This window comes from Oryx dammah, unplaced genomic scaffold (genome assembly GCF_014754425.2).
Source record: "Oryx dammah isolate SB20612 unplaced genomic scaffold, SCBI_Odam_1.1 HiC_scaffold_11, whole genome shotgun sequence".
Lineage (NCBI taxonomy): Eukaryota > Metazoa > Chordata > Mammalia > Artiodactyla > Bovidae > Oryx > Oryx dammah.
In genome coordinates this window covers 50,413,606-50,427,234 of record NW_024070195.1, presented here as the reverse complement: position 1 = coordinate 50,427,234, position 13,629 = coordinate 50,413,606, and the positions used below count along the sequence as shown (strand labels likewise).

Genomic DNA, 13,629 nt, shown 5'->3' with positions numbered 1-13,629 from the left:
CAAGAACACTGGAGTGGGTTGCCATGTCCTTCTCCAAAGCATGAAAGTGAAAAGTGAAAGTTAAGTCTCTGGGGCGTGTCCAACTCTTCGCGACCCCATGGACTGCAGCCTACCAGGCTCCTCCATCCATGGGATTTTTCCAGGCAAGAGTACTGGAGTGGGTTGCTATTGCCTTCTACAAAATCATCTTCAAATAAAGAATTTTGCTTCTTTCTTTTGAAATAGACTTTTTTTTAAATTTCTCCCTCACCCCAATTGCTCTAGCTAAGTTTTCCAATACTATATTGACCAAAAGTGGTAAGAGTGAGTGTCCTGCTTTATTCCTGATCCTAGAGAAAACATTTAAAAATTTTCATCAATTAATATAAATTTAGCTGTAGATTTGTCATATATGGCCTTTATTATGCTGAGATATGTTCTTTCTAATTTGCTGAGTGTCTTAATAATGAAAGAATATTGCATTTTGTAAAATATTTTTTCTTTATCTATGAAAATGATCATATGTTTTAACCTTTATTTTATCAACATGGTTTATCATATTGATTGATTTCCATATTTTTAACCATCCTCATATCCCAGGGATAAGTCCTCCTTGGCTTGCCAATTTTGATTATTTTTTTATTATATTTTTTAAAAGCTCTTAGTTTTGTTGATTCTGTTGCTTTCTCTGGCCTCTATTTCATTTATTTCTTTCCAGATCTTTGTTACTTTATTCCTTCTGCTAACCTTGGCCTTTGTTTGTTCTTCTGTTTTTATTCCCTTGAGGTATAAATTTAGGTTTTTGTTTTCCCCTCTGAGATCAGCATTTATCACTGTATACTTCCCTCTCAAAACTGCTTTTTGAGGCAAAAATGTGGGTTTTGTATGCTGTGCTTCCATTTCCATTTATTTTGAGATTTTAAAAATTATGGGTTTGATTTTTTCTTTAATACATTCCTTGCTCAGGAGAGTGTTAATTTCAATATATTTGTAGATTTGCCAGCTTTATTTTAGTTGTTGACTTTTAGTTTCAGTCCCTGGTAATTGGAAAAGATGTTTCATATTATTTTAACATTTTTAAATTTCATAAGACTTGTTTAATGCCTTATCGTATGGTCATTGTTGGGGAATATTCCAACTACACTTGAGAAGAACCTGTATTCCACTTTCTGTATGGACAGAATGTTCTAAAAATATCTGTTGAATTCATTTTGGTCCAATATATGCTTCAACCATCATTTCTTCATTGATTATTTGGCCTGGAAAATGATGTATCGATTGTTGATAACGGGTACTGATGTCCCTTACTGTTACTATATCTTTGTCTTTTTCTCACAACTATTAGTGCTTGCTTAGTATGTTTAGGTGTTCCTATGTTGGGTGCATATATATTTACAGTTGTTATATCTTCTTGATGAACTGACCCCTTTGTATTATATAAAGACCTTCTTTGTCTCTTGTTACAGGTTTTGGATTAAAGCCTAATTTTTCTGTTGTACATATTTCTCTCCTTTCTTTGTATTTTCACTTACATGGAATATTTTTTCCACCCATTACTTTGAGTCTATAAGGAGGCTTTTGTATAAATTATATATTTGGATCTTATTTATTATTCCATTCAGTCACTTTGTGAATTTTATTCTTAAATTCAAACCATATACACTGAGTTTCTGTTGATGTGAGAGGGCTTACTGTTGCCATTTTATTAATTATTTTATACTTTCCTTGTTTCACATTTTCCCTGTTTCTGCTTACCTTTGTAAATTGGTGATTCTCTGTGGTGATATGCTATCTTTCCTTTATATTCTATACAGTTGTTCTAGGATTTTGGTTTGTGTTACCATGCAGTTTACAAAAATTATAGGTTAAATGGTCCATTTTAAGCTGAAAGCAACTTAACTTCAACTGTCTATATATACTTCACCTTGTTTGTTGTTCAGTCACTCAGTCATGTCCAACTCTTTGTGAGCCTATTGCAGTATTCCAGTCTTCTTTGTCCTTCACTATCTCTCAGAGTTTGCTCAAACTCATTTCCATTGAGTTGGTAATGCCACCCAACCACCTCATCCTCTGTTGCCCCCTTCTCCTTAGGCCCTTAATCTTTCCCAGCTTCAGGGTCATTTCCAGTGTCAGCTCTTCACATCAGGTGACCAAAGTATTGGATCTTCAATTTCAGCATCAGCCCTTACAAAGAATATTCATGGTTGATTTCTTTTAAGATTGACTGGTTTGATCTCCTTGAGTTCAAGGAACTTTCAAGAGACTTCTCCAACACCACAGGTCAAAAGGATAAACTCTTTGGTACTCAGCCTTCTCTGTAGTCCAAATCTCACATCTGTACATGACTATTGGTGACCCATTGTTTTGACTATGTGGACTATGGTCAGCAAAGTGATGTTTCTATCTTTTACTATGCTGTCTAGATTTGCTATAACTTTGCTTCCAAAGAGCAAGCATCTTTTAATTTCATGGCCACACTTGCCATTTGCAGTTATTTTGGAGCCCAAGAAAATAAAGTGTGTCACTGTTTCCTTTGTTTCTCCACCCTTTTGCCATGAAGTGATGAGACTTGATGCCATGATCTTAGTCCCCTCCATCCAGGTTCTTCATTTAATTAATTTATTTTTTAATTGAAGGATAATTGCTTTAGAGAGTTTTGTTATTTTCTGTAAAATATCAGCAAGAATCAGCCATAGGTACACCCATGTCCCCTCACTCCAATTTCCCTCCCTCACTCTTCTAGATTGTTACAGAGCCTCTGAGTTCCTGGAGTCATACAGCAAATTCCTATTGGCTATCTATTTTACATATGGTAGTGTAAGTTTCCATGTGATCCTCTCTAGACAGTTCACCCTCTCCCTCCTCCCCTCCCCCGTGTCAATAAGTCTGTTCTGTATGTCTGTTTCTCCATTGCTTCCCTAAAAATAAATTCATCAGTACCATCTTTCTAGATTTCAAATATATGCATTAGTATTCAATATTTATTTTCTCTTTCTGAATTTCTCTTTCTCTTACTTCATTCTGTATAATAGGCTCTAGGTTCATCCACTTCATTAGAACTGATTCAAACGTGTTCCTTTTTATAGCTGAGCAATATTCCATTGCATATATATAACACAGCTTCTTTATTCATTCTTCCGTCAATGGACATCTAGGTTGCTTCCATGTTCTAGTTATTGTAAATAGTGTTGCAATGAAAATTGGGCTATATGTGTCTTTTTAAATTTTTCTTTCCTTGGAGTATATGCCTAGGAGTGAGATTGCTGAGTCATATGGTGGTTTTATTACTAGTTTTATTTTTAAGGGAATCTCCGCACTATCTTCCATAGTAGCTGTATCAATTACATTCCCACCAGCAATACAAGAGTGTTCCCCTTTTTCCATACCCTCTCCAGTATTTATTCTTTGAGACTTTTTAATGATGGCCATTCTGACTGATATGAGGTGGTATCTCATTGTAGTTTTGATTTGCATTTCTCCAGGACTGAGCAGTGTTGAGCAACTTCTCATGTGCTTGTTAGCCATCTGTATGTCTGGTTGGGAAAAATGTCTGTTTAAGTCTTTTTCTCACTTTTTGATTGGGTTGTTTGCTTTTCTGGGATTGACTTGTATGAACTGCCTGTATATTTTGGAAATTAATTCTTTGTCAGTTATTCCCTTTGTTATTATGTTCTACCTTTCTGAGGGTTGTCTTTTCACCTTGTTTATAGTTTCCTTTGGTGTGCAAAAGCTTTTAAGTTTAATTAGGTCCACTTGTTTATTTTTATTTCCATTACTCTGGGAGGTGAGTCATAGAGGATCTTGTTTTGATTTATGTCATCGAGTGTTCTGCTTGTTTTCCTCTAAGAGTTTTATATTTAATGGTCTTACACTTAGGTCTTTAATCCGTTTTGAGTTTATATTTGTGTAAGGCATTATGAAGTGTTTTAAATTCATTCTTTTTCATGTAGCTGTCCAATTTTCCCAGCCCCACCTATTGAAAATAGGTGACTATCTTTGCCCCATACAATATTCTTGTCTCCTTTGTCATAAATATGGTAACCATAGGTGTGCGGATTTCTCTCAGGGCTCTCTATTTTATTTCATTGGTCTATATTTCTGTTTTTTGCCAGTACCATACTGTCTTGATGACTGTAGCTTTGTAGTATAGTCTGAAGTCAGAAAGTTGCTTCTTCCAGCTCCATTCTTCTTTCTTAAGACTGCTTTGGCTATTTGGGATCTTTTATGTTTCTATATAAATTGTGAATTTTTTTGTTCTAGTTCTGTGAAAAACGTCATTTGTATTTTGATAGGTATTGCATTTAATCTGTTGATTGCATTTTATAGTACAGTCATTTTTACAATATTGATTCTTCCTACCCAAGAACATCGAATATCTCTCCTTCTGTTTGTGTCATCTTTGATTTCTTTCATCAGTGTCTTATAATTTTCCACATACAGTTCTTTATCTCCTGAGATAGGTTTATGCCTAGATCTTTTATTCTTTTTGTTTCAATGGTGAATGGGATTGATTCCTTAATCTCTGTGTATTGATTTTGTATCCCATGACTTTGCTAAATTCATTAATTATCTCTATTAATTTTCTGATAGTTTCATTTTGGCTTTTCTATGTATAGTATCATGTCATCTGCAAACAGTGAGAACTTTACTTCTTTTCTGATCAGGGTTACTTTTATTCCTTTTTCTTCTCTAATTGCCATACCTATATCTTCCATACCTATATCTTCATACCTATGTTGAATAATAGTGATGAAAGTGGTGCCTTTGTTTTGATCCTGATCTTAGAGGAAATGCTTTCAGTTTTTCACCATTGAGAATAATGCAGGTATATCATATATGGACTTTACTGTGTTGAGGTAAGTTCCTTCTATGCCCATTTTTTGAAGAGTTTGAATCATAAATAGGTGTTGAATTTTATCAAAGGCTTTTCCTGAATCTACTTGATCATGTGGTTTTTATTTTAACAAAATTTTCAATTTGTTACTATGGTGTAGAACATTGATTTGCATATATTGAAGAATCCTTGCTTCCCTGGAATAAACCCAACTTAATCATGATGTATGAGCTTTTCAATGTGCTGTTGAATTCTGTTTGGTTGAATTCTGTTTGCTAGAATTTTGTTGAATATTTTTGCATCTATGTTTATCAATGATATTGGCTTGCAATTTTCTTGTTTTATCTTTGCCTGGTTTGGGTATCAGGGTGATGGTAGCCTCATAGAATGATATTACTTCCTCTGCAACTTTTTGGAAGAGTTTCAGAAAAATAAACATTAGCTTTTCTCTAAATGTTTGATAGAATTCACCTGTGAAGCCATCTAGGTCTGGGTTTTTGTTTTTGGAGAGATTTTTGATCATAGTTTTGATATTAATGTAATTGGTTTGTTGATAATTTCTATTTTTCCTGGTTCAATCTTGGAAAGTTAATATTTTCTAAGAATCTGTGTATTTCCTTTCAGTTCAGTTCAGTTCAGTTCAGTCGCTCAGTCATGTCCGACTCTTTGTGACGCCATGAATCGCAGCATGCCAGGCCTCCCTGTTCATCATCATCTCCCGAACTTCACTCAGACTCACGTCCATCGAGTCGGTGATGCCATCCAGCCATCTCATCCTAGGTCGTCCCCTTCTCCTCCTGCTCCCAATCCCTTCCAGCATCAGAGTCTTTTCCAATGAGTCAACTCTTCACATGAGGTGGCCAAAGTACTGGAGTTTCAGCTTTGGCATCATTCCTTCCAAAGAAATCCCAGGGCTGATCTCCTCCAGAATGGACTGGTTGGATCTCCTTGCAGTCCAAGGGACTCTCAAGAGTCTTCTCCAAAACCACAGTTCAAAAGCATCAATTCTTTGGTGCTCAGCCTTCTTCACAGTCCAACTCTTACATCCATACATGACTACTGGAAAAACCATAACCTTGACTAGATGGACCTTAGTCAGCAAAGTAATGTCTCTGCTGTTGAATATGCTATCTAGGTTGGTCATAACTTTTCTTCCAAGGAGTAAGTGTCTATTAATTTCATGGCTGCAGTCACCATCTGCAGTGATTCTGGAGCCCCCCCAAAAAAAAAAAATAAGTAAAGTCTGACACTGTTTCCACTGTTTCCCCATCTATTTGCCATGAAGTGATGGGACCAGATGCCATGATCTTTGTTTTCTGAATGTTGAGCTTTAGGCCAACTCTTTAACTCTCCACTTTCACTTTCATCAAGAGGCTTTTTAGTTCCTCTTCACTTTCTACCATAAGGGTGGTGTCATGTGCATATCTGAGGTTATTGATATTTCTCCCCACAATCTTGATTCCAGCTTGTGTTTCTTCCAGTCCAGCATTTCTCATTATGTACTCGGCATATAAGTTAAATAAGCAAGGTGACAACATACAGCCTTGACGTACTCCTTTTCCTATTTGGAACAAGTTTATTGTTCCATGTCCAGTTCTAACTGTTGCTTCCTGACCTGCATACAGATTTCTCAAGAGGCAGGTCAGGTGGTCTGGTGTTCCCATCTCTTTCAGAATTTTCTTTTGTTAGTATGTAACTGCTCATAATATTCTCTTATGATTCTTTGTATTTCTGTGTTGTCTTTTTTGACCATTGAGTGTTATGCCAGCTTTCTCACTCTCCTCTTTCAACTTCATCAAGAGACTCTTAAGTTTCTCTTCATTTTCTGTCATTATGGTGGTGTCATCTGCATATCTGAGGTTAGTGTTATTTCTCCTGGCAATTTTGTTTCTAGCTTGTGATGTATCCAGCCTGGCATTTTGTATGATGTACTCTACATAAAATTTTAAAAAGCAGGGCAACAATATACAGCCTTGGTATACTCTTTTTTGAATTTTGAACCAGTCCCTTGTTCCATTTCTGGTTCTACTTATTGCTTCTTGATCTGCATATACGTTTCTCAAGAGGCAGATGAGTTGGTCTTTTATTCCCATTTGTTTAAGAATTTTCCATACTTTGTTGTGATCCACACAGTCAGAGTTTTTGTTGTAGTCAGTAAAGCAGAAGTAGACTTTTTTTTTTTTCTGGAATTCCCTTGCTCTTTTTGTAATCAATGGATGTTGGCAATTTGATCTCTGATTTATCTGCCTTTTCTAAATCCAGCTTTTACCTCTGGAAGCTCTCAGTTCACAAACTGTTGAAACCTATGTTGAAGGATGTTGAGCATTACCTTTTTAGCAAGTGAAGTCAGTGCAATCATGCAGCAGTTTGAACATTAATGATACTCCCCTTCTTTGGGATTGGAATAAAAACTGACCTTTTCCAGCCCTGTAGCCACTTCTGAGTTTTCCAAATTTGCTGGCATATTGAGTGCACTCCTTTAAAACATCATCTTTTAGGACTGGAAATAGCTCTGCTGCAATTCCATCACCTCCACTAGCTTTGCTCATAATAATGTTTCCTAAGGCCTTTTCTCTGTTCTTCTCCAGTGGCATACTGGACACCTACAGTCCTGGTGGTTTCAACTTTCAGTATCATACCTTTTTGCCTTTTCATAATTTCCCAGAGTTCTCAAGGCAAGAAGCTGAAGTAGTTTTCAATTCCCTTTTCTAGTGGACCACGTTTTGCCAGAACTCTCCAACAAAGACCTGTCCATCTTGGGTGGCCTTACACAGCATGGCTCATAGTTTCATTGAGTTACAGAAGACTGTGCTCCATATGATAATTTTGGTTAGCTTTCTGAGACTATGGTTTTCATTTAGTCTGCCCTCTGACGCATGAAGTCAAAATGCTCATGCAAGCTTCCCCTTCAGAGGACTGGCTATGGGGAAAATTGGGTCTGGCAACCCACTCCAGTACTCTTGCCTGGAAAATCCCAAGGACAGTGGAGCCTGGTAGGCTGCAGTCCATGGGGTCGCTAAGGGTCCGACACGACTGAGAGACTTTACTTTCACTTTTTACTCTCATTCATTGGAGAAGGAAATGGCAAACCACTCCAGTATTCTTGCCTGGAGAATCCCAGGAACAGAGGAGCCTAGTAGGCTGACATCTATGGGGTCGCACAGAGTCAGACACGACTGAAGCGAGTTAGCAGCAGCAGCAGCTGGTGGGTAGGGCCATGCTCAATATTTCTTTAATTGAATTTTCTGCTGATAGGCAGGACTGTGCTGTTTCCCTATAGTTTGGCCTGAGGCCATCCAGTCCTACAGTGTTAGTCTCTATGGCAGGCTATAATCTCTATGGTAGAGGTAATGGCAATCTCCTCTAAGAGGACCTATGCCAGCATGCCAAACATATCTCCTAGGACTGCTGTTGCCAGTGCCCTTGACCCTGAGGCAGGCCACTGTCAACGCACACCTCTTCCAGAGACTCCCAAATACTCACAGGCAAGACTGGCTCAGTATCTTGTGGGGTCACTGCTCCTTTCTCCTGGGTCCTGGTGCACATAAGGTTTTGTTTGTGCCCTCCAAGTGCCTCTGTTTCCACAATCCTGTGGAAGTTCTGTAATCAAATCCCACTGACCTTCAAAGTCAGATTCCCTGGGGATTCCCAGACCCTTTGCTGGATCCCCAGGTTGGGAAGTCTGTTGTGGGGCTTAGAACTTTTGCAATAGTGCAAAAATTTTTTGGTACAATCGTTCTCCAGTCTGTGGATTGCCAACCTGGCAGCTCTATGGTGGGGCTAATGGTCACCTCTTTCAAGAAGACTCATGCCACACCACTTTATGGTTAGTTCTGATCTAGATGCTTACTTGGAGAAAGAAATGGCAATCCATTCCAGTATTCTTGCCTGGAGAATCCCAGGGACAGGGGAGCCTGGTGGGCTGACATCTATGGGGTTGCACAGAGTTGGACACGACTGAAGCGACTTAGCAGCAGCAGCAGCAGCAGCAGCAGCAGATGCTTGCTGGTTTGCAGGGCCTGAAGCTAGTTGCCAATCTGGCTTCTGGAGATGTCAATGATGTTTGTACTGGACTGGCTGAGAGGTAAGGTTGAAGTTACTCAGCAAATAATCCAGAAGCTCCTGGAGGAGAATGACTAGCTGATCCCCTGTATCATGGGACATCAGAACAAAGGTGGGTCGAATGTTACAGCACCAGTGCTTGTTACACAGAAACCTCACTTATTTGGTTACTATCACAGATGCCAACCCAGCCAGTGCTTCAAAAGTAATGATATATTTCAGTTAGCTTTTGGTATATACAGTTAGCGATGGTATTTTCCAGTTAGTTGTTGTGAAGTGTAATTGAATGTAATCTATTTCCTATGAGATGGAGACAAAATCTTTACTAACTCAATGGCTTAGAATGTGAATCGAACTTCTGTGCCTCCTTTAAAAATGTGAAGTGTGAGAAAGCTATTAACTGTATTCTCAGTGAAATATTTATTTTAGGAATTAAGCTGGTTCTCTCAATTAAGTTGACTCTCAATGTCTTCCTTCCTGAAAAAAGTGTGTCTGAATACAAAGACATCATGGGCATCTTCAACCTTACCTTTATAGTTTCAACCTGAAGAGGAAACTGAGCAAATATTGGGCAAGCCTCCCTACTGAGTTTCTCTCAAATGTACATGTAACTGTAATCTCTCCTACTAGGTTGTGGTTGAGGACCCCCTAACTGCTCCAAGATGTTTTGAAATAAAGCTTGCCTTTACACACACACACACACACACACACACACACACACACACACACACACGACTTCACCTTTTCACTCTTTTACTTTGTCCTTTTCAAATTTTCTGATCTCATCATTTACCTCTTTTATATTGTATATTCATTAACACATTCAGTTCAGTTCAGTTCAGTCGCTCAGTCGTGTGCGACTCTCTGTGACCCCATGAATCACAGCACGCCAGGCCTCCCTGTCCATCACTATCTCCCGGAGTTCACCAAGACTCATATCCATCGAGTCGGTGATGCCATCCAGCCATTTCATCCTCGGTCATCCCCTTCTCCTCCTGCTCCCAATCCTTCCCAGCATCAGAAGTTTTTCCAATGAGTCAACTCTTCGCATGAGGTGGCCAAAGTACTGGAGTTTCAGCTTCAGCATCATTCCTTCCAAAGAAATCCCAGGGCTGATCTCCTCCAGAATGGACTGGTTGGATCTCCTTGCAGTCCAAGAGACTCTGAAGATTCTTCTCCAACACCACAGTTCAAGTGCATCAATTCTTCGGTGCTCAGCCTCTTCACAGTCCAACTCTCACATCCATACATGACCACAGGAAAAACCATAGCCTTGACTAGACGGACCTTAGTCTGCAAAGTAATGTCTCTGCTTTTGAATATACTGTCTAGCTTGTTCATAACTTTTCTTCCAAGGAGTAAGAGTCTTTTAATTTCATGGTTGCAATCACCATCTGCAGTGATTTTGAAGCCCAGAAAAATAAAGTCTGACACTCTTTCCACTGTTTCCCCATCTATTGCCCATGAAGTGATGGGACCGGATGCCATGATCTTCGTTTTCTGAATGTTGAGCTCTAAGCCAACTTTTTCACTTTCCTCTTTCACTTTCATCAAGAGGCTTTTTAGTTCCTCTTCACTTTCTGCCATAAGGGTGGTGTCATCTGCATATCTGAGGTTATTGATATTTCTCCCGGCAATCTTGATTCCAGTTTGTGCTTCTTCCAGTCCAGTGTTTCTCATGATGTACTCTGCATATAAGTTAAATAAGCAAGGTGACAATATACAGCCTTGACATACTCCTTTTCCTATTTGGAACCAGTCTGTTGTTCCATGTCCAGTTCTAACTGTTGCTTCCTGACCTGCATATAGATTTCTCAAGAGGCAGGTTAGTAGCTATAATAACATATAGTACTGTTTTCCTTCGATCTTATACCATAAAGAACCACTGTATTACAGATTCAGAGTTTTCTACATGTGACTGAATATTTACCTGTGTGTTGTTAACTTTCCTATATTTTCATGGTGCTTATTAGCATCTTTTGATTGTTAAACTTGAAGAACAATTTTTAGCATGTCTTGCTTGAAGATCAAGTGAAACTCCCTTAGCTTTTCTTGTTTAGACAAGGCTTTATTTCTCCTTCACATTTGAAAGTTAATTTAGAAAAATAGTGTGTTCTTGGCTGGCAACTTTTTTCTTTATTTATGTACTTTGAATATGTTTTTTTTTTTTTTTCTCTTTCAATAGACCTGTAGGGTTTCTGGTAAGAAATCTGCTGATAGCCTAATGGGGCTCCTTTCTAGGTTACATTCTCTTATTTTAGAATTTTATATTTATTCTTGACTTTTTAAATTAATTCTTATTAGAGTATGGTTGCTTTAAAATGTTATGTTTTTTTCTACTGGTATTTGACAGCTTTATTATAATGTGTCTTCGAAAAAGTCTTTTTGCACTGAGATAATAGGATGATCTATTAACTTTGTAAATTAGAATGTTTTATCCCCTTCCTAGGTTTAGAAGTTTAACAGGTACAATTTCTTTAAATAAAATTTCTGTTCCCTTTTCCATCACTTCTCTTTCTGAAATACCAATTATTCTAATGTTTTTAATTTTGATGAAATTCCATAGATTACATAGGCTGTCTTTACCCTTTTCCATTATTTTTTTTGTTTACTTCCAACTAGATTATTTCAAAATTTCTTCCTCTATCTCACTTATTCTTTATTTTTTACCATTTGCTCTCCTCTATTGCAGCTGCTGTTTATTGCATATTTCACTTGATTCATTGAGTCCTTCAGCTCCAGACTCTTTGGTTTCTATTATGATTTTTATCTTTTTGGAATAAAAATTCATTTCAATCAGGTATTTTTCCCAAGATTTAGTAAATTTCATTGAATTGTCTTTATGAGTCTTCTCATAGCTCATTTTCTTCAAAACAATTATTTTGAATTCTATCAGTGACATCACAAAGTTTGCATCTTTGAGTCCAGTTATTGGAGAATTATTATTTTATCTTTATGACAGCATGTTTTCTTAATTTTAAACATTCTTTACAGTTTTATGCTGCTACTTTCACATTTGAAGTAGCTGACACCCTTAAATCTTTGTTTGTTGCCTTTAGATGTGGTATTCTATCAGGTGGTGTTTTTATTATGAAGGATTTTACTGCTATATATGAGGAGTCGGCACACCAGTTCCACTGGATGTGGATCTTTTAGCAGGATCCTTAAGCTTTAATGTCTTCTCTCATTGACCAGGCAAGCTCCTGGAAACCTCTCTTTTGTTTCATAAAGTGGTGCAAACCCATAAAGTGGTGGGTTTGTAGTTTCTCCTTTGCCCACAGATCCTGGTCTGTTTCTGAGTGCATTCTCTGCCCATAAGAGATCTTTTGCTGTTGCACTCAAGAGCATACAGTAATTGAATACTCAGTAATTTAGCCAGCAGCAAAGTAAGAGGAAGTGTGTGCTTAACCCTCTGAACCTTGTCCACAGTCCTGTGGACCCAGTGGGGAGGTCTCAGCTCTGGTATTCCCAGAGGTTCATAGGTGGATGTCCCACTGACTACAGTCAGCAGGAACCAAATCCCTATGCAATGTTTCCTTGGACAGGGGCAGCACTGGGAAGTTTCTCTTCCTACTGCCTCTACTGTGACCAAACTCACATTTTCTTTCCTCCAGAGGTGTTCTGGAATCTCTCCTAGGAAAGGTTGAATTTCTGCAAATTGTACACTATGTGTGGGCATCTGCCCAAGTAAGCACTCTCCATGTCTTGTCCCAACCTAGGTGAAAATACTCTGGGCATGTTCATTGTCTCCCCTGGTTCTACATCTTATACTGAAGTCTGGCTGCTTATTTCTGGATGCATAGCTAGGTGAGACTTCTCCCTGGTTCCTTGGCATAGTATGGTGTTAGAGACCACAAAACACACAAAGGTGAACATCTATTTTTTGGCTGGATATCTAGTTTGTTGTTAAAAGGTGGGCTTCAAAGAAAGAATGTCTTACGTTGCCATGATGCTGATGTCATCTTCTGGAGTGGTCATTGTAATGCATCCCTATCGCACTATTACCAGCCTATGTACACAGCTCATTCTGCATATGAGTAGAAATATACAAATGCAGAAACAAAGAGCATTATACAATGTGAATTACTTCATCTTTATTTTTTGAACATAAAAGTGCTTAATCTATGCTCTAATTGGCAAAACAGCAAAGAACATATGAGATTATACTTTGTACCAGTGAAACTTCTTTAGTAATGTGACATTTTTAGAAACGAATTACTAATTATGGTTAGTTTACTCAGAGAACACTAGAGCTAGTTAAATGTCTACTGTGAGGCTTGATATTCTTTCAAGGCTTTGCAGCATCAATTATAAATTATGGTGCAGTAACTTTTTACACTGTAGTATTTCATTTCCAAAGTACCTTTTCCAAGGCATTATATATAAATATAAATATATATGAATAAAGTATTAAATAATTCGTCAGAGATATGAGGAGGCACGATAAAAGCTATAGAAGTGTTTTTTTTTTATTTATTTCCTTTTATCATTTTGAACATCTTGATGGCTTTTCCATGCAGATTCGTACTGCTCTAATCTTAGAAAAAAAAAAGTTATAGATTTCTAAGCTTACTAAGACTTTTTCAGTTTGTGATTTTGTGAACAGTTTATATATTAAATAAAATAACCCAGAGGGATTACTATCATTAGGACACCTTAGTGAAAGTAATGACTTATGATTTCTAACATGAAATCAAACATTTTTTAAAGCACATAATCACAAAATCATTTTTGATCAATTATCTTTCCATTAG

The 13,629-nt window shown here is 37.7% G+C and overlaps 1 protein-coding gene and 1 pseudogene across 2 annotated transcripts in view; one reads left to right on the top strand and one right to left on the bottom strand.

Moving 5' to 3' along the window:
* The window catches only part of KHDRBS2 (KH RNA binding domain containing, signal transduction associated 2), an 831,701-nt gene that overhangs the window by 146,159 nt on the left and 671,913 nt on the right, over positions 1 to 13,629 (bottom strand). The gene's annotated exons all lie outside the window — the stretch shown is intronic.
* Positions 8,864 to 9,101, top strand: LOC120870239 (annotated as a pseudogene).